This window comes from Ochotona curzoniae, unplaced genomic scaffold, assembly GCF_017591425.1.
Source record: "Ochotona curzoniae isolate NIBS_2020 unplaced genomic scaffold, NIBS_Ocur_1.0 contig_2723, whole genome shotgun sequence".
Lineage (NCBI taxonomy): Eukaryota > Metazoa > Chordata > Mammalia > Lagomorpha > Ochotonidae > Ochotona > Ochotona curzoniae.
In genome coordinates, this window is record NW_024465573.1 from 11,010,448 (window position 1) to 11,031,907 (window position 21,460).

Below are 21,460 nucleotides of genomic sequence, written 5' to 3' on the forward strand. Positions count from 1 at the left end.
ACTGGTTCCAAGTTTCTGCCTAAAATATTTATATATTTATCAACTTGGATTTAGAATTACATCCAAGTTGACAAAACATATTTTAAGCTTCCAGTTTTACACAGATATGTTCAAAGAAGTATTATTTTCCTAAAATGGAGTTTTCCCACACATTTTTAGTGTTAGCAAGATGATCAGATATACCTGGGCCCAGCACAATAATGTAGTGGTTAAATCCTCACCTTGAATGCTCCAGGATCCCATATGGATGCCAGTTCTAACCCTGGCAGCTCCATTTCCAGCCAGCTCCCTGCTTGTGGCCTGGGAAAGCAGTCAAGGACAGCCGAAAGCTTTGGGACCCTACATCCACGTGGGAGACCCAGAAAAGCTCCTGGCTCTTGGCTTCGGATTGGCTCAGCTCCAGCCATTGTGGCCACTTGGGGGGTGAACCATCAGATGGAAGATCTTTCTCTCTTTCTCTCCTCCTCTCTGTATTTCTGCCTTTCCAGATATACCTGACCTAATTTTCTAATTTCAAAGAAAATATGAGCGTTCTAATCACTAATTTCCTTAGAATTCATAATTATAGTTATTTAACATACTGTAATTTACTTAGAAGACATTATACCATGGAGAGAGGGGAAGTGAATCCAAAATCAAAATTAATGAAATGTACTGATAGAAATCCAAGAGCATAAAAAATAAATATCACACTAAGATGTAAATAATTTATTTTAAAAGTTTTAAGTTATTGCCTACAATATCAGGATGCAGTTATATAGCAGAATAATAGACTTGTGGTTGTTGTTGAAGGACTTACCATTGCAATAAAATCAGTGGAGAGGAGAGAGAATGGTGAATGGAAGAGGAAAGCTCTGAGCCTATACAACTTCACCATGAAAAATTATAAAAATAATAATAATATTATAAAAGAATCACTAACCAGCAAGAGGGGAAGCTAACTATGAATCATCTATTGCAGGGTTTTACTTAAATGGAACATCAATTTTAGTGTAAAGAGGTTTCATTGTATACAGCATTTTATGGATACGATGAAATGACTGAAGGTAGACCATATGAATAGCTCCACTTGAACTTGTCTATAAAAGAATTCAAACAAAATATTACTGACATGCAATTGACATTAAGACAAATACTTGGCAGGGAAATGAGGCTCACACAAGAAGCCATAAACAAAATCCTGAAATCTATCATGTATATTAATAACTAATATGAAATATTAAAAAAGGAGAGAGCTTGGTATAGGCTAGTTTGATCAAAAATAATTTTTTTGTAGATTAGTATCAAAACCACTGAATTTTTCTTCCTCTTATCTAATCTTTTTATAGTATGAATAATACATTAAACCCACTTTAAGTTAATTTTATCTTTCAGAGCTAAAGCTGTTCCACCTTGATCAAAGCTCGTCAAAAAGCCTAGAGTAAATGTTTTGTACCAGCACTATCTAATCATCTGATCAATACACCAGGCTGCTTTAGAAATCTTAGGGTTAGAAAACCACAGATGCCTCTCCAGTCGTTGCTTCTCTAATTTATGAATTCATGCTCCAATATGACAAGGGAAGTTTTGTACTTAAATACACATTTTAATATACTGGATGATTTCATTTTGCACTTGCTGCTAGGAATAACAATAAAGGAAAAGTATATACAGCATCCCTTGGATATCACACTTGGAGTGGGACACCTTCAATCTGTTGACTCAGCTCACATCTCTACCTCCTCAACTGCTATCTATTGATATTTGTTGCATTCCTTCCTTCCTCCCTTTTTTTTTCTTCCTTCCCTCCTTCCTTCATTGTTTCCTTTCTTCCTTCCCTCCTTCTCCTTCCCTCCTTCCTTTCTTTCCTTTTCTTTCTTTCTTTCTTTCTTTCTTTCTTTCTTTCTTTCTTTCTTTCTTTCTTTCTTTCTTTCTTTCTTTCTTCCTGCCTTCCCTTGTTCTTCCTTTCCTTCCTTTCAAATCAAAAACATGTCTCAATACTTGTAGAGACTTGGCCTTTGGAATTGGCGAGGCAACAAAAATGTCTTGGAAAAAATACTTTGAAAATCAAAAGTAGATACCTACCAAGATTTTATCATTTACTGTGTGATCTTGGCTTGGTTTTATTTCCTCATCAGTAACATGAAATGAATATTTGTATAGACTTTTTGTGAATATTAAATGATAAAATGTATCTGAAAATTATCTTGACCATTTAAGAACTTACATAAATAGATTGTTGTAAATGTAAATTGCATATGCCTTCAAAGCAAAGATTGATTGGCTCTGGCTGTCTATAATTTTTTATAGGATTCCACATTTACTGACCAAAATAACTAGCGTTTTCATTGTTAAGTTATTTTTTAATAAAACCTGAAAGGAGAAAAATGCATACCTAACATTTCTTAATCATGTTGTCTGAAAAGGGCAAGTTATTTACTTACATATTAGGAGTGCCTTTTCATCAATTCACAATTGACTTGGACGGAATAAAACTGAAAGAGCTGAATACTGATAGAAAATAGGAAACAAGAAAAAGGTGAGAGACAAATTGAAGGCAGGAAGGCAAGAGCCATGAGAAGATTAATGAAACCTGGGAAGAAAGAGTAGGCCAGAAAACTCAGGTCACCTCTGGCAAAACATTATCATTAGTTGTTCACTGGATATGACCCCAATTGAAAAAAAAAATTTACCTGGGTTGAAAGAATTGCATTTCCTAGCCTTGTTGCTACTTGTAATTAGCAAGCAGTAACTGGATAAGTGAAAAGTCTTCTCCGATTTTCACCCCCTTTTCTATGCTCAGACTCCAGGCTCTTGTAGCTTAGATCCTGAAAAGATACACTGTGGTGAATCCTGCAATTAAAGAGATAAAAAGAAGTCTTGAATAAATTCAAAGTTTTCGAATGTCAGAAAACATCATTTTATATAAGCTCTGTTGTAACTGATAATATGGAGTACACTGGAGAATTATTCATCGTTGCAACAAAATTGAAGCTGTAACAGAAGAGTTTACTCCAAGTTGAACACTTGTACATATGTACAAATATTAAAGATGGTTTAAGCTACTGACAGCTTTTCTTATTTAGTCAATAGCTTTAATAGCATTTATCTCAGGAATTTCTGAAAAATTCTAGTCTACAATTTCAAGGTTAGATTACTTCAGAGTAACACATGCAAGAGAGGGTATACATTGCCTTTTGCTTACTTGATGGAGATGTGTGTGGGTAATGTTTGGCTGCTGAGTATAGCTCTGTACATAGTTACTGGCTCAATATGCTTGCAGCCCTCCACAGGGAAAGTCATTTTCAATGAATATGATAGATGGAAGAAATGCCTGCAACTTGGACAAAAGCCAACAGCATGCCTTTCCTGAGGACAGCAATGAATGATGCTGGCCCTGAGAGCTTAAATGGCCTGCCTGGGAAAATGTTTGGAAAAAAATGTGATAAAAATCAATCTGCAAATATTTCTGAAAGAGCGTGGCTTTGTGAAGAACAAAGCCTGGAAAATTAATCTATTCTTCCAATTCAGATTTAGAGTAACAGGGCTTGATAGATAAGAAAGCATATTGGAGCTTGATTTTGTAATAATTTTGATCTTTCATGCATGACACCAAAAACATACTGGGACAAACATTGATGAGCCCAGGAAAGGATAGCAAAGGGAAGCATTTCCTTCCACAAGGGAAATCAACCAAAAACCACATGTGCAACATCTGACAATAAGAAAACCAGTTGCCCAGAAACTCTCTTCTATTACATAGTAATCACCATACTAGAAAGGATATTAATTTAACATTTTTAAAATGCCCCTTTGATCCCACTTTGTGCTCTGGCTGCATAGTTCTGATCCTATTAGCATTTAAATTCCTCGAAAGAGTTATACATGAATTCAGCCTCCAATTCCTCTTCTTCCATTGCAGGACCACTGTATAGTTTGCTGAACCCAACATACATTTGAAACATGAGAGCCTGTGTTCAAGATTATTGAGAGCTTCGAGGCAGTGACAACACAGCTTTCATCGGAGTGTGGGCTTTCTCAGAACGGACCTTGGACTTTCGCACAGATCATAAAGCCAGATGCTCACTCTTCTACACTGTCTTCTGAGGTCACAAGAACAAGAGATGCGGTGATGGAGCAATAGGTTAAAGTAAAATGAGGAAGAAATGATAGTTCAGGCAGCCGCTGAAAACTCAACAAGAATGTCCTATGAATTATCCAAAGAAACTTGATTCTGAAGCCCTTATGAGACCTTGATTATAGATTTTTTGACCTTCAAAACTTCAAGAAAACAAATGATGGTGTTTCGAATCATTAACTTCTTGGTACTTTATTGCAAAAGCCATAGTGAGTGAAGATACTCATCAACCCAACCTTTAAATCTTGATCTTGCCCAAGGTTTGTCTCTGAAACCTCTCATCTAGCAAAACTCACTCAATCTCAGGATTTCAAATGTCAGACAAACCTTGGAAGCTCCCAAAATAACTCAAATTTCTCCTTTATAAGAACCAAGATGATGTTTATGACCTGGTCCTTCTACTGCTTCTATAACCTTCTCTAGTCTCAGTAATCAATGTCTTGCCTCAAAGCCTCTGCAGTCGCTTTTCCTTATACCAGAAATGAGAATACAGATGTCTGAATTACTTCCTCAGTTCCTTCTGGTAACCACTTAGATGTCACGTTATTCCTATTAAAGTCCCTGAACACTTCACCCCAACTCAACTCCCAGTACAGTTTATTCCACAGTTACATCATTGTGTAAAATAAACATTTGTACATGTACATTTACTTATTTCTGTGTTTATTGTCTGATTATTACTAGTAGCAGAATATGAGCTCTATTCAGGCAAATATTTTTCTTTGTTCTCTAGCACATGCTCAGTGCTAAAACAGCAACAAATAGTTGGCACTTTATAGTTATTTATTCAATTGAATGAATAAAACCAGACTAAAAGTTCTTACCTCATCATTTGCCAGTTTCTAACATATCTTTGAAACATTAGAATATGAATAAACCATGTGCAAATCTAGGTTTTTGAAATGAAAGTGAGAAAACCACTAATAAATTCTGGAATGTGCACAAATTTCAGCAAGACAACGTGTGGCCACAGTGGCCCAGGAGCTTCCTTGATGGGAAACAGTAGTCTTCCGTTTTACCCCAAATACTTAACTGTCTCCTGAACCAGAATTTCAACTGGGAGTGATTTTCCCTCTGGAAGGTATTTGGCAATACGTGGAGATATTTTGTTTATAAGTGGGAGAAAGGTGTTACTGACATCTAGTGGATAGACACCGAAGATACTGTTCACTATCTTTAGTTCACAAGACAGCCCTCAGAAAGTTGTGTTCTTCCATTTTTGGGTAGTGTTTTTAAAATGCCAATCAGACTAGTCAGTACAGTGCTGCCAAGGGCCTCTGATGCTTACTGATTTTCTTTTTACTAAACCTACAGTTATTGACAGGTGCGTATTGAATTCTACAGCTATAATAAGAGATAGAACTTCCTTGAGGTTCTATCAGTTTTCATTCATGTATTTTGAAATTAATTAATAAATAAACACTTAGGATTTTATGCTATCTTAAGTTAACCTGATCAAGGTAACCTACTCATTATTAGTAAGATTCTAAAATTGACTTCATTATGAATGTTGCCACTTCTAGCCTTTCGTTTGGTTAATATCTAGATGATTACTCTTATTCTATTCCTTAGACTTCCTGTCATTTGTGTCTTTCTATGTAAAAGTAGTTTCTTACACATGACATACAGTTAGTTCTTTTTTTCTACATCTATTCTAATTATCCCTGCCATTTAATTCTGGTATTTGGACCATTTAAATTTAATGTGATCGTTGATGCAATTGGTCTTAAGTCTATCTTCCTGATATTTAATTTATATTCGCTCTACATCTTCTTTGTTCACTTTTCTTTTCCTGCCTCCTTTCTAGGAACTGTTGTCCTTCTTTGTAATCCCATGTGCAAGGAAGAAATATGGGGTGGATCTCAGTACAGATGTGCACAGCCTATACAACACTCACTTCTTGAGTGTGTGCAGAATCTACGAATATGATGGAATTTTACTCCATCACAGATTACAACGTGTGGAAAAAAATGAAAAGAGTTTTCTGTAATTTCTTAATCAATTGATTCTGAATTAATAAAAAAGACTAACAAAGTTGGAACTAGCCTAATCAAATGAGTTTTTTAAAAGGAGCTAGACCATCCTTCGGGGTGATTGGAAAAGAGATTCTTCTGCTGACTTTCAGGGAGTAAGCCCTCACCATCCCACCACATAAGAACACACCTATGGACCAGAAAGTGGGTCCTCATCAGATACCAAGTCTGCCAGGAACCTGACCTTGGACTTCCCAACTTCCGGAAGTATGACAATTAAATTCCTATTATTTGTAGGCCACTCAGCTTATGACATTTTAAAATAGCAGTCTTGATGAACCAAGACACTGGCTGACAGCTAGCTAAATAAATAAATAAATAAGATTAATTTAGTGTATAGTTGAGTTCTACCAATAACCTGGATAGAGCTGGAATTGGGCCTTCCCCCATTGAAGTTTTGGAGGAGAAAGCAGCAAAGCCAAAGTTTCTATTCAAGCTATGTGAGAACCTGAGTAAAGCATTAAGTGCCAGATACCTAAATCACAGAAATTGTGAAATAATAAAATACATCATTTAAAGGGTTAAGTTGTGGCAACATGTTATACAGCAATGGAAAATTAATATTTGCATGTTAGCTTTCTTATTGGCTCATTGGACGTGTGTGTGTGTGGTGTGTGCGCATGCACGACCTCTTTAAAGACAGTATTATATACTTTAATTTCTCACAATCTGCGTTTAAGTGATACGATATCACTTTACTTATACTTCAGGAATATTCTAGGAAGTTGACTTCCATTTCACCAATCCTGATCTTTGTAATTGTCATATGCTTTATATCTGCAAATGTTATAAATCTAATATTTGCTTTCTTGATTTAAATAATCATGGTGAATTATCTTTAAAGATATGCTATAAAAATTTAAAAATATGTTATCTATATTTACTATTCTAAGTGATCTTCACTCTTGTATGTAGATCCACATTTCTGTCTAGAATTATTTTAATTTCCCTTCAAGACTAACTAATATTTTTTTGTAACACAGATCTGCTGGTGATAATTCCTGGTTTTCTGTGTCTTTGAAAGTCTTTGTTTTTCACCTTAATCTTAGAAAGATTTTTTTTGACATAGTATTCTTCCCCTTACACACACAGCTGTGGAAATATTAACTCACTGTGTTTTGGCTTGCACTATTTGTGACAATAAACCGCTGTTGTAGGTAGATAATACACTTAAGGTAGCATCCAATGTTTAGTACACAATTTTAATTGTACACATCTGTGTATTTTGCATGTATTAATTTGTTTCATCTTCAGAACTTTGCCACCAAGTATACTATTATTGTCTTTTACTGACAGTGAGAAAGGCTGAGCCACTTGCTTTAGCACACAGGTAAAGCAATCAGGACTGAAGCCCTGTTTGTCTAGCTCCAGAGGCCACATCTTTAACCATTAACCTACACTATATATCACACTACTTTCACTGTTTATATCAGTAAACTAACACAACAGCATAGGAAGCTCAGAAAAATAACTTACTGTAGATTATGACACAGAGGGTCTCTAACGACCTGATCAATAGTTTGCCATTTTCATTCAATATAAACAATAAGCCCATGATCAGATCCTGCTATAATCAGTACAAACTGATTCCCCAAATCTTACAACACGACTTCTGAAAGCCTAAGTTTGAGACAACTCCTAGATAGCTACTCTTCATGCTTGAGTGAATATCTGTTTTTATGCTATTTTTGAGCCATCTGTCCCTCTGTGTCATTGTCACTCGCCAAAAATCTGGTTACAGTGTACTTTTTAGAACATGCTACTCTGACTGAACTGCAGATGCTCCAAGACAGGAAACAGGTCCTGGTAACCACAGAGACAGATCCCCTGTAACATGTTATGTCGACTGATTAGATTGAAGACTTAAAAATTAATTCCGCCAAGAGTCAGAAATTATACTATATATAGGAAATGTTCTGCTAAATTAGAATAACTTCATCTTTATCTCCTGAACTTCTTACAGATGGAACAACAGAAAGTTTTATGACACAAACCAATAGAAGGATTCATCTTTTAGCTATCATTGCTCTATCATGAAGTACTGATTCATTAGCAAACTATAACGAACACAACATAAATGTTTTCCCTCCTACACCTTGTACCTTCACACGAAGGAGGTGCATGTAGTACACCTGACACAGTAGTGCACTTGCACACATGTAATGCATCTTGACACAGTTTCAATCATGGAGATTTCAAACAATATGGATACTAACATTCAGAGAAGCATCATGGGTGAGCCAGAATTGAACTAAGTGACTTAAGTGGCCACCTGTTACATCAGAATCCCATATCAAACGGCTGTTCCATTTCAGTTCAGCTCCCTACTTATGTTCCTGGGAAAGCAGCACTTGGGGTCCTGCTACCCACATGAGAGCCCTGGATGAAGCTTTGGGTTCCCAGCTTTGGTTTGGATTAGCTCCAGTTATTGGAACCATTTGAATGGTTGCTATCATTTTAATACCTCCTTTTCAAGGACATCTTCCCATATTCTAATATACTAACTGGATATTAGTAACATATTTAATTATCATTTCATGCTTTCCTAAAAGCTAAGTAATATTACACACTATTTTCACATCACATTTGACACTGATTAAGGAACTATTTGCAGTTGTCTATAAAGATTCTGTAAAGTGAATCAGTGCATTAGCATTTTACAAATAAGCAAGGGCAGGCTTACAGAAGAGGGGTGACTAGCACTTTGGTTAAACATCATATCCATATGACATATCCACTGCCACTATGGTAATAGGAGTACTGAAGCAGGGTCTTAGTTGTAGGGTTGCAATCTGGGGCAACAAATGGATGCTTTATCCTGGCATGCCTCCACACTGCATCCCACAGTGAAGAGAGTGGTTGGGATTTAGCACTGTAAAGAGAACTTGAGACTACAAGCAGAACAGAATATCCAAACAAGTGAGTCTGAAAATATTCTGCAGAACAGAATAAAGACAGCCAGGCAAAAGCCACAGAAATAAGAGTAGAAGTTCAGGCACAGTGAATGAAGCCAAGCCTGGAAAGCATATGTCTGAACAACCTGGCTTTGAGCTAGAGACAGCGACACCCTGCAGTAGGAAGAAGGTAGCTGTCAAAGAGCAGCTACAGGCCTGATAAGCTGTCATGTGCTGCCATGACCAGCACAGGCAGGGACTGTTGGGAAAAGTATTGTTCCTCACAGCCTTCAACAGAAAAAAACAGAAGTCAACTTCCCACCCTGCCATGTTTGGCTGCCTGGAGTGAAACTATAAATAACACAGAGACTGAGAAAGATGGGGCAATACAAAGTTTTAATATATGTATTTTAGAAAATGTTAAATGAACAGTTAATGAACTCATCAACACGGTTCTTACAGCTCTTAATCTTTGGGTGGACGTCCTTCCCTAAATATATCCTCATTACAGATTATGCCCTTCCACTCAATGAACTTGAATTCACCAAGAGTGAAATCAAATATTCGGAACATCAAATTCATTTGCCCTGGAAAGCTAGTGTGAGATTTTTCTTGCACAACTATCAATCAGGCATTGTTGCCCTGAGATGTGCTTGGATCCAAAACATTATTTGAAACTAGGTCAGATGAGATTTTGTGGCAGAGACACTGTTCTCTCTCTGTGTGTTTCACATTCGCTGACAACTCAGCACACATTTTATGTCTAGTGTATTTGACTCTCATTCTCTTGCATAATTTACAGTTTCCTCAGCCACAACAACATGGCACTGTCTTTCTGCTAAGGCAGGTTATGTAACCACTAATATTTCATGTTGTAAATAGAAATGTTCCTAGCATTCCAACCTCATAAACACTTCCATATTCGGGAGAAAGGAAACAAAACGGACTGCCATAAGGTAGGTCTGGGGTAACTTCTCCATAGATCTTCTCAAGTTAAATATTTGTCAGGAAAGCCTGAGGTGATTCTTGCCAGGGACGGGGATTTGACAGGAATGAGGTACTAGAAGGGAACATTTTTAATTAAGAACTCTCTAAAATCAGAACTCTATAAGCCCTTTTCTGTCTTTTTAGGCTGTTTTGTTTTTATTTAGTCATTTCAATAACGTTGATAGATATCTATATCCACTTCAAAGATAAGTAAGTATCGTGATCAAAACCAGCTGGCAAGACCAAGGCTCGTTCAGGACTTGAACTCGCACCTTCCTGTTCTGTAGACCAGTCTACTTCTGCGTATGGCATAGTAGCACAAGGGGACGTGGCAAGCCCTGCTGATTGCTGACCCAGGCTTCTTCCACTCTTGTTCCTGATGAATAAAATCAAATGTTGCTAAGGGTTCCATCTTCCCACAGGTTAACAGAGTTCAGAGAATGGAGTCTCATATTCTCACCAATGTGTGCCCAGTAGAGTAATTACCCTCACTCTCCTTGCCATGTAAACTTCAGGATGAAATTGTGACTGAAGGTTCACCAGTTTCAGAAAAGGGGAAATCTAATCATAGAAAGGCAAGGAATGGAAAACACTTTGGGCGAAAATTTCCCTTTTCAGAAAGAACCAAGCAAGAAACCACGCGTCGGGCCTGGCATGTCAGCCTAGTGGTGAAAGTCCTCGTCTTGCATGCACCAGGATCCCATATGGGTTCTGGTTCATGTCCTGGAGGCCCTGCTTCCCATTCAGCTCTGTGCCTGTGGCCTGGGACAAACCAAAGCCTTGGGACCCTGCATCCACATGGGAGACCCAGAAGAAGCTCTAGGTTCCTGGCTACGGATCTGCTCAGCTTTGTCCATTGCTGGCACTTGGGGAGTGAATCATCAGACAGAAGATATTCCTCTCTGTCTCTCTTCCTCTCTGTATGTCTGACTTTCCAATGCAAATGAAATAAATCTGAAAGAAAGTAGGAAGGAAGGAAGGAGGGAGGGAGGGAAGGAGGAAGGAAAGGAAGGAAGGAAGGAAGGAAGAAAGAAACCACGTCCTTCCTCTCCTTGGTGTATGATTATACCTGGAAGTGAACCTACAATTCACTGCTGTCCTGAGGATGAAGCTTCTGCCAAAGAAGGCAGAGCCAAGGAACAGGCGAACCATGATTCTGACTAGCTCACAGAACTGCATAGTTTAAGTAACTCTGGAGTCTGCTCCATCCTTACAATCACCATTATGAAATAGTGAATGCTGGTGCTTACTCTACTTTTAAACTCTGGTCTCTTTCAGTGGAACTAATAGCATGCTAACCATATAGCTGGGTGCCAAGACCCCAGACAGTAGGATGGTGCAACCTATATATAGTTATATGTAAACTATATATATATATACATATATATATATATAAACTATTCTATAGTTTTCAGAGTTGGTGTGACAGAAGATCCCCAACTAGAGGATATCTATCCAAACACAGCAGTAAAAAAGAAGTCAAACTAATGAAGACCTGTCATTGGGACTCCCAAGGTGATGGGGTTAGGAATCAGGGGATAGCTGGTACAAAGGCACCAGGAATGAAACCTGGAACTCATGTCAAAGCAACCCGATCAGCTTACTCAGCCCGAGATGAGCCATGCAGCACACAGAACAGGTGGTCAAGTGTTAGCAACCTGCGATCATTTGTAAGGGAATTTTAACTGGGATGCCTGGCCAGAATGAAATTAAACTCATCTTTCAAGATTATTTTATGGGCAGAAATCTATTTTCTTCCAAAAGATACTTTTGAAACCAATTTGGCTTAGAAATTCAAACATTTGTGTTAAAATTTTATATTTAATATTTAAAACATGGAATTAACAATTATAATGAATAGCTCAAGAACATAAGCATATAAGCTTTTTCAGTACCTAATACAATATTTTCACTTGTTGGAAGGAATGCAGAGAGTGGGAGAGAATGTTAAGAAACTATTTTGGTCATAGTTGTCATTAGTCATATTTCTTGTTTGCCCTTAGCAAGTCTGACAGAGAAAGACACAGTATTGTATGCGTCACTGATTTTTATTTGTTAGAAATAATGAAGTGTGTCCCAAAGAGCCATGTGTATAAAAACACTAAAATAGTTTCCCTAGAGAAATTGAGGGTAGTCATCATGTAAGTACAGAATTATCAAATTAATGAACGCAGAAGATAAATAGCCTTTCATCTTCTTCCACATTCCTGGGCTTTCTTCAGTCAGACTGACTCACAAAAGATCTAGGGGAAATGGGTAAAGGGTTGAACTCTGACATAAGAAAGACACCTGACCAAATATGAGCCCACATAGCATAAGCATACAAAAAGGCATATGAATGATATTTTGCTTAAATACTTCATTTGATCAGGTAATAGAAATTTCGGGGGGGCAGGTGTTCTACCAAATAATGAACATAAACGGAGAGGGTAATCACCTTCTACAGGATTTTCTCATGAAATCCAGAATACAATCTAAAAAAAAAAAAGTAAAAATCTTTCCAAGTCCAAAAATCTAAAACCCAAATAGATTTAAAAAAAATTAAAGGGGATGGGGTAAGGGGGAAAACAGAAGCCCTTAAGAAGAGATGTGAGATCCCAGGGCTAGTCTCCTGGCCATTGTGCTGGAAACTGTAGATTACGTGCAATGGGAATCTATTCTGTAAAGGAGACGATCTGACTCAAAGGCAGTGAAAGCTGCTGTCACTTGGTATTCCATCAAATTAGCTCAGCTGGAGCTATGTTTTCCAAAATTCTTTTCCTTTTATGGTTTCAGGTTAAGAGTAACTGCAAGTGAAATTTGCATGACATTTGAAGGGAGGAAATGAAACAGCAGTTTTTCTATTCACCGAAGTTTGGTATAGGACCAGGCTTGTTGCCACTTGGATGCGAATTAGAGTATTTCAAAAAGTTTGTAGGTTGCAGCTGGCATTGTGATGAAACTGGCTAAGCTACTGTCTGCAGGGCCAGCACTCCATTTGGGTGCCTTTTCAAATTCCAGCTGTTCCACTCTCATTCCAGCAAAAGTTCCCCAAGTCTTTGGGGCCCTGAATCCACACACAAGACTTGGATGAATCTCCTGTCTCCTGATTTGGGCTGGCATAACCATCTCAGCAGCTCAGTCTATAATGTTTTATACATACATAAGAAACTAGCTGATCCATTACTTCAGCCAAGCGCAGGTCCTACCTCTAATCACTGCAAGCTTGTATAATTCCTAAGTATTCATAAGTTATCAGCATGTAAATATGAGCACTGAACAAAATGCAAGTTCCAGTTCTGGCCTTACTTGATTTCATACTTACACATATTCCTTTCTCTTTCCCTTCTTTAACCCACTTTGTAGGGATTAACCCTCCAGGTTCTATTTTCTAGGAATCTAATTGGATTTAGATATCCTCCTGGGAATGTCAGCAGAACTGTGGATAAAAAGAGTGAAAAGCCGTGACACTATTTTGCCTTCAAGCCTGCCTCAGCCTTTCTGCCCTGCAGCTCCAGCTCCCAGCAGACTCTGTTGCTTCTGATGTTTGCCTCAACACCTGTCTAGTGGCATCATAACAGACCTTCTTCCTGTGTGCCTCCAGCCAAGAATGACAACAGCTCCAATTTGCTCATTTCTGGTGCCCTTCATATCTGCCTTATGACTTCTCAGTTATGCACCAATATAACTAATGCCTCATTCTATTCTAGAGTGCTTAAGAGCAATTTATATTTCCTACCTGCATGTGACAAAATTTGATTCACTATATCATAAATATAATGATTGTTACATTAATAGTTCAGCTCACCCTTGACCATTTCTAAGATCATTATTTTTGATATGCAAAGTCAACATTTACTACTATAACTGTGCTTTCATTGTGGTGACATTAAGAGTGCTCTCAATTGATTACATTTAGTGTAAAAAGAGAAACTTTATGGAGGATAATAATAAACTTTGAACTGTAAAACGAAAGAAAATTAGAAAATAAATCACTGGATGCTGCAGCTGTGACATAGCAACCTAACCCTCTACCTGCAAGTGCTAGTATCCCACATGGGTACCAATCCATATCCCACTTGGTCTACTTCCAGTCCAGCTCTCCATGTATGACCTGAGAAAACAATGGAGGATGGCCCAGGGCCATAGGACCCCTGCAGCACATGGGAAACCCAGAAGAAGCTTCTGGCTCCTAGCTTTAGAGCAGCTCAACTCTGACCGTCTGGATAGTTTGAGGAGTGAACCAGTTAATGGAAACCACCTCTCTGTGTCTTCCTTTCTCTCCCTGTAAAAAAAATGTGCCTTTGATATTAAACAAAAAAAAATCTTTTTAAAAAATAAAAATAAATCACTGGACTTTGTCTCACAAAATTGCTAGTCTAAATCAAAGGGGAAAGGCATATTCTATACGCAAGCATATGTAACACATAAGTGGAGAGGAGCTGGTATGACTGATATCTGTAAAATATCAAAAACCGATGCTAGTGAACCTTTTCTTGAGGATAATGGGATTTATTCCACAAAAAAAAAATCTGTAAAATACTAACAACTGAAGTTCATGATCAGTAACCTAAGTGACTAGTTAGTGTGGCACATATTATTGCAGCACTGTGCCAAATTCAGAATGGAAGCAACACTAAGAATGCAAAGTCGAGTGATCTTTGCCCTCAAGGAAATGCGTGTGAAGAGGAAGAAACACATGTGATAGAGGCTGATACATTCTCACAAGCTTGTGTGGGAAAATAGTTGATGCAGCCTGCCGCCTTTCTGCACCCGCATGAGGCATATGCCATATTTCTTCATCCTCGTGGAGGGCAGCCCAGCCGGCCGATGGGGGCCCAGGAGTGTGGGCTTGTGGGTGGCACGGTGGGAGACAGGGAGGACGTGAGGAGACCTGGAGGCTTGCACCCAGGGGGCATGGAATGAGTCTGGGATTTCTCCAGTGCTTGGTCCCAGGTTGGGGGGAAGGGGAAGGAAGTGACCTATGTCACCATGCTGGCCTGGTGTGCTGGTGGGATGGGTGTGGACAACTTTGATCAGGCCTGGATCTTGGGTGTGTGAAGGGGTAGTGTCCCAGGCCAGCACACATGCCAGGAGTTCGGGATCTTGGTGGGCCAACAGAGCTACTTGCCAGCATACACCTGAAGATCGGGCTTCGGAAGGCTGGGCTGGAGAACCCAGGCACTCCTGGGCAAAGGGACCATGAATTGATTAGGGGAAGAGGTGGGGCGATGTGTGGGATGGAAGACCACTGAGGGAGTGTGTTGCAGGTGAGGAGTGACTTCTGAGGGACTTCTATTGACAAGGCCACTGTACTGGCATTGGTCAGGCCAGGCAAGGTAGCTCCACCCTTTGGCAAGCATATGGGTTGGTACTTGTGGGGGGTGGACAGGGCAGAGCTGGGACAACTTTAGCTCTCTGGCATGTGCAGGAGCTAGGCTCAGGAGGGGATCATGCTGGGCTAGGCTATCACACTTACAAGTTTGAATGAGCCAGGGTTGGGAACGGATTCTCACCTACCAGTGAGAATTGGGACTGGGATAGGGCTAGGTCAGGACAGGCTGCAGCGTTTGATGGCAAAGGCCAAGATAGGGAATGGACACAGACATAGCCGCGCTGAGTCAGAGCAACCACCGGCATACACAAGATCTGTGGCTGGATCAGGCCTGGTTGAGGAGCAAAGGGGACTCCCGGCTGGGTACAGTTCACACTGGTGAGGACAAGAGCCAGTGGGCTGGGCTGGGCCTGGCTGAAGCATCCTTCAACATGGGTGTGGACAGAGTCTGAGGCATGCCAGACTGGGCTTGACTGCAGCATATGCTGGTATTCATAAGAGCCAGCATGCATGTAGGATGGGCTGGGCTAGGTCTCAGCTCCCACTCAGCCATGCAAGAGCTATGTCAGGATGTGGACCAGGTATGACTGGGCTGTAGCACCCAACAGTAAGAACCAGAGTGGGTGTGGGCAATTGGGCAAGGCCACTGTTCCTGACAGGACAGGAGGTGAACTAAGTCAGTCTGAACCAAGGACCCACCAGTCAGTGCAAGATCTGCCTCTAGGAGGAGACCTGATAGAGGAGCAAGGTCCTGGGTCCTGGTTTTGGCCTGGTCCAGTGATAATTGCTGCAGCCATCTGAGGAATTAACAACAAGTGGAAGCTCTCTCTCTCTCTCTCTCTCTCTCTCTCTCTCCACCCCCCTCTCTGTATGTGACTTTGGAGAAAGATTAAAATATCTTTGAAATATCTTTTTTTTAAAAAAATCAAAAAGTGGTGTGGCAAAGAAAGTGAGACAGATAACCCACATAAAGCACACAGCATATTAAACAGCGCTGAGGCAGTAAACAGCTGTTGTTTGTGTCTGTGATTATAGTGAAGTGTTTGTCCTCAGTGAAGGGTAAATGATGACACCAGGGAGTTAGACAAAAGTCTCCACACAGATTATTTTCTGTGTTTAACCAAAACCTGAGCTTTATCTTAGACAACAAGGGAAAAACACAAACAGGAAAAGATCCTTAAATGTGCACGTGAAAAAAATCAACTGACATTTAAAGGAATGGCAATCAAACTCACAGGAGATCTCTCACAGGAAACTCTACAGGCAAGAAGAGCATAGAGCAACATAATCCAGATTCTAAAAGCAAAAAAAAAAAAAAAAAAAAATCAGCCCAGGATAATGTACACAGCAAAGCTTTCCTTTGTCTTTGAAAATGAAATAAAATTCTATCATAGTAAAGAAAAGCTTGGGCCCGGCGCAATAGCGTAGTGGTTAAAGTCCTCACCTTGCATGCGCCAGGATCCCATATGGTTCTAATCCCGGCAGCTCCACTTCCCATCCAGCTCCCTGCTTGTGGCCTGGGAAAGCAGTTGAGGACGGCCCAAAGCCTTGGGACCCTGCATCCCTGTGGGAGACCTGGAAGAAGTTCCTGGATCCTGGCTTTGGATCGGCATAGCACCAGCCGTTGCAGTCACTTGGGGAGTAAATCATTGGACAGGAGATCTTCCTTTCTGTCTCTCCTCCTCTCTGTATATCTGGCTTTCCAATAAAAATAAATGCATCTTTTTTAAAAAAAAGAAAAAAAAGAAAAGCTCAAAGAATATGTCTCTTCCAGACCTGCCCTACAAATGATACTGAAGGATATTCTCTTGACAGAGAAGAGGAATAGCACCCACCAAAACCAAAGGCAAATGTAAAAAGTATCCCAGTAAAATAATAGAAGACTAAATCAATCAATGAACAACCCATTGCTAAAATCACTAGACCAAATCACCACCCATTCCTATTAACCCTGAATGTAAATGGCTTAAACTCATCAACCAAATGCCATAGATTAGTACATTGGATCAAAAAACAAAACCCATCTATCTGTTGCCTACAAGAGACACATCTCACCAACAAAGATCAGTGGATTTTGACTTTTTTGTTTTATTTTCATTTCCTCAAAACATTTTTTCTCATATTCTTTACTGACTCATAGGTCATACAGTAACATCATTTTAGTCAAGAAAGTTTATTTTCTTTCTCATTTCTTCAGCGACACATTAGTCACTCAGTAGCATGTTATTTGACTTCATGATGTTGTAAATATCTATTTTTTCCTGTTCTTGATTTTGTTTTGTGGCTTTTCATTTAAAGGAATGTATAATAATTGTGTAGTGGAGATTATCATATCCAGATGTGATGGTACAATGCAGTATGCAGCTGTACTTCCAGGTCAAAGATGGACTCCCAATGAAACTGTTAAATATATTTTGACAATAGGATGCCAGTCTCTCTTCCATTGTCCATGCCCGCAATGACAAACTTATGACTGTTTATGAAGAACTGTTTTACTGTAATAATATATGGAAAATCAGTGTGTGGGGAGAGGCGATTTGAGGAAAGAGATAAGGGAAATCCCAGAGCCAATGGAACTGTATCATAAAATAATAACAATAATAAACAAAATTCTGTGCAAAGAAAAAAAAAGATTACTGTGGCAGAAGAGTAAGTGTAGAGAGCCCAGTATTGTGGGACCATTTTGTTGGAAATGGTAGAATTTCATTCTTTCTAATGACATGGTGGTAGTCCACGGAGTAGATGTACTACAGTTTCTTTACCCATTCTTCTTTTGACAGGCATCTGGTTTGTTTCCATGTCTTCACTATTGTGGATTTTGCTACTGCAAATATAGGATTGCAGGTCTCTTTTTCCTACGCATATGTCACTTCCTTTGGACATATTCTCAGAATTGGGATAGATGTTTCATATGACAGATCAATTTTCAGTTTTCTTAGCACTCTCCAAACTGACTGCCATAGTGGCTGTAATAGCTTGCATCCCACCAACAGTGGAAGAGGGTCCCTTCCTCCCCACACCCATGGGAATCTCAAGGTGAAGTATTACCCCGATATCTTGAGAGCATGAGTATTTTTTCATGTATCTATTAGCCATTTCAATTTATTCTTTTGAAAAAAATGGATGGGCCCAGCATGGCAGCCTAGTGGCTAAATCCTTGCTTTGCAACCACCAGGATCCCATATGGGTGCTGGTTCATGTCCCTGCTGCCCCACTTCCTAGTCAGCTCCCTCCTTACATATAGCCTAGGAAAAGAGCAGAGGACAGCCCAAAGCTTTGGGACCCTGCACACATGTGGGACATGTGCAAGAAGCTCTTGGCTGCTGGCTTTGCATAGGCTCAGCTCTGGCCATTGCAGCCAACTGGGGGAGTGAACCAGTGGACAGAGGATCTTTCTCCCTGACTCTCCTTCTCTGTAAATCTTCCTTTTCAATGAAAAATAAATAAATCTTTAAAACAAAGAAAAGAAAAAGACATGCTTTTTCCTTCACGTATTTCTTCACAGAGTTGTTCTTTTTGTGCAAACAACAGCTTTCATTTGCTGAGCACCATTAATACCAAGGCTGTGAGATCAATGAGAAAACAGAGCAACTCTGAGAGATTATCAACAACTGTTGCTGAGTAGATGGATGTGGACTATGAGCTCAGGAAGACTTACCTAATCTGTAGGTTCTGGTTTGGGTGGCAGAATGGGTGGACAACTAAGCAAAGTAGAGGACAGGTAGATTTTGAACACATAGCCTTCGTTATTCAGGTGAACAGCAGTCACACAGATCTTGAGCAAAGAGAGGGGCCTGGGCTGCATCAATGGTCCTTGGGGTTCTCAGCGAGCTGCTACCTGGTGAAGTCATGCATGGAGGTAGGAGCTGAGAGCAGAAGAGGGAGCCTGGGGAACCTGAGGGTGCAGTGAACAGAAGAAATAACAGCTTAAAATGCAAACTCTCATTGCGGCCTCTTGTGCTGCAGAAAGTAACGCTTGTTCAGGTGGAGGAAAGTTCTACAAATTCACTAATGAAGAAGATACTAGAAGAAAGATTTTGATTCTCTGTGAAAGAAAAGAATGACAGGAGGTCTGACCTAACAGATGTTGTCTGGATAAAACTGTTTATTTGTCTGGCTCTTTGCAACATAAATAATCACCTAAATCAGGTCAATGGAACAGGCCTTGTTCTACATGGCAGAAAACAGAGCCAGAAAGTGCTGCATCCTAACACGCTCCCCTCTGTTTCACACCCGGGCACTGCCACAGGCAAGCTTGTGTTTGTTTCATGAAAAGTACAATTGTGGCATAACAAATGGCTGCCTTTTTATTGCAGTGAGGCCCTAGTCATTGGAAGACATAAAGAATGTTAAGTCTGTCTCAGGCAAGTTTGTGAAGGTTGCTGCATTCAGTGATTGCAAGCTAGATTATGAGATGGCAAGAGCCTTTAGAAAACTTCCCTGATGGCTATTTCAATTTGCAACCATCTGGACAAATTTATTTTAATAACCCCAAATTAATTTTTCTCAGTCCTTAGAAAATGTGATATTGCTATATGCCCAAATGATTCTTGCAGGGTATAATGTGGTCTCCTGGAAGGACAGTTAGAAATGTTGTTGGTGCTTTGCACGTCAAAAATGTACAAGCATCTTTGGTGATCAGATGCCAGCTATAATGGGAGAAATTTTACACAGAATGGCTTTGTTGAAAAAGTGGCCAACTATGTGATTTTGCAGGGAGAAAAAAATCAATGTACCAGCTCAATTGGAAGTTGTTAATGCAAAAATGAAAGAAAAAATTTAATGGACTATTTTATTTGAAAGACAATCTCACAGAGATAAGAAGAGAGAGCTGGGACATGAACCAGTGTCCATACAGTGCTGCAGACACGATGCTAGGCCCAACAATGGAAAATTTTAAAGCAATGCTATTCACTTCTATGACTGGAGTTTGGACAAGTGGGCTTTCAAACAACAAAATAGCTATGAAGAGTTGGAAGATCTTTTCCTAAACATGGACATAAGATGGCTCTCTAAAGGAAATTGTTTTTTAAATATTTTGCTTGCCATTTGTAAAAGGCAAAAGAGTTATACGATCTGAAGAGAAACCAGAGTATTTGCTTGCCATTTGTTATTATCATTTATGTATTCACTCAAACTTTTTAAATTAAATATTTTTAAATTAAATATTTTTAAATGAAATAGGCTTTTTTCATACATGTTTGAAAAGACAGTGAGGTTCCTCTCAAGATGCAAGAGATCTTAAGACACCAGAATCAATCTCTGTAAAGTAATGAGAATTATTATGGAATTCAACAGACATCATTTATTACTTGAGACAGAAATTGCAAGCTTGCCTGTTTACAGCACTTAGATAAGAATGAACTTAAAGAAATTTACATAATAAACTGTTCTTGCAATGGAGTGCTGAAATGCTCACATGTTGAAATGCTAACTCCCAGTGGTACAGTAACAGAAGCAGGGCTCTAATGAAGAGATTAGGCCATGAGGATAGATCACTTTAATAGGACTAGTGCCCTTGCAACCCAGAGAGCTCTCTTACTCCATGTTGCCATGTGAAAGCCATGAGAACTTAGCTGACTGTAACCTGGGAGAGGGTTGTTCAATTCAATTATGCTGGCACCCTGACCTCACACCTCCAGCCTCCAGGATTACAAGCAATGAGCTTCCATTGTTCCTAAACCACCCAGTCTGAGACACTTTGCTATTGCAGCCCAAACTGCTAGTCAGCTCTCGTTTGAATGTTGTTTTAAAAGATCATCAATCATTTTCTGTCACTTAATTACATAGCACAATAAGATGCAAAGTAATAAAAGAAGCATTCAGTAATGAATTATTTCACAAAACATTACTAGGAAATGAAAACACGGCAAAGACAATTGTAAATACTTACATTAGTAAAACTGGCTCCAGATAAATAACTCCACAATCATTATAATCACACTTGAGTCAATGACTCCCAGTTCCATATGTTCCACCATCAATGACAATCAAAGCAATCACGATATGTATTACCACCTGTGCCTCAGCAACCCCATCTAAAATCTCATTTCAGTGGTTTGATTGGATCTGTTTTGAGTACCAATGACTATATTATTTAGTTCTCCAGGAATAA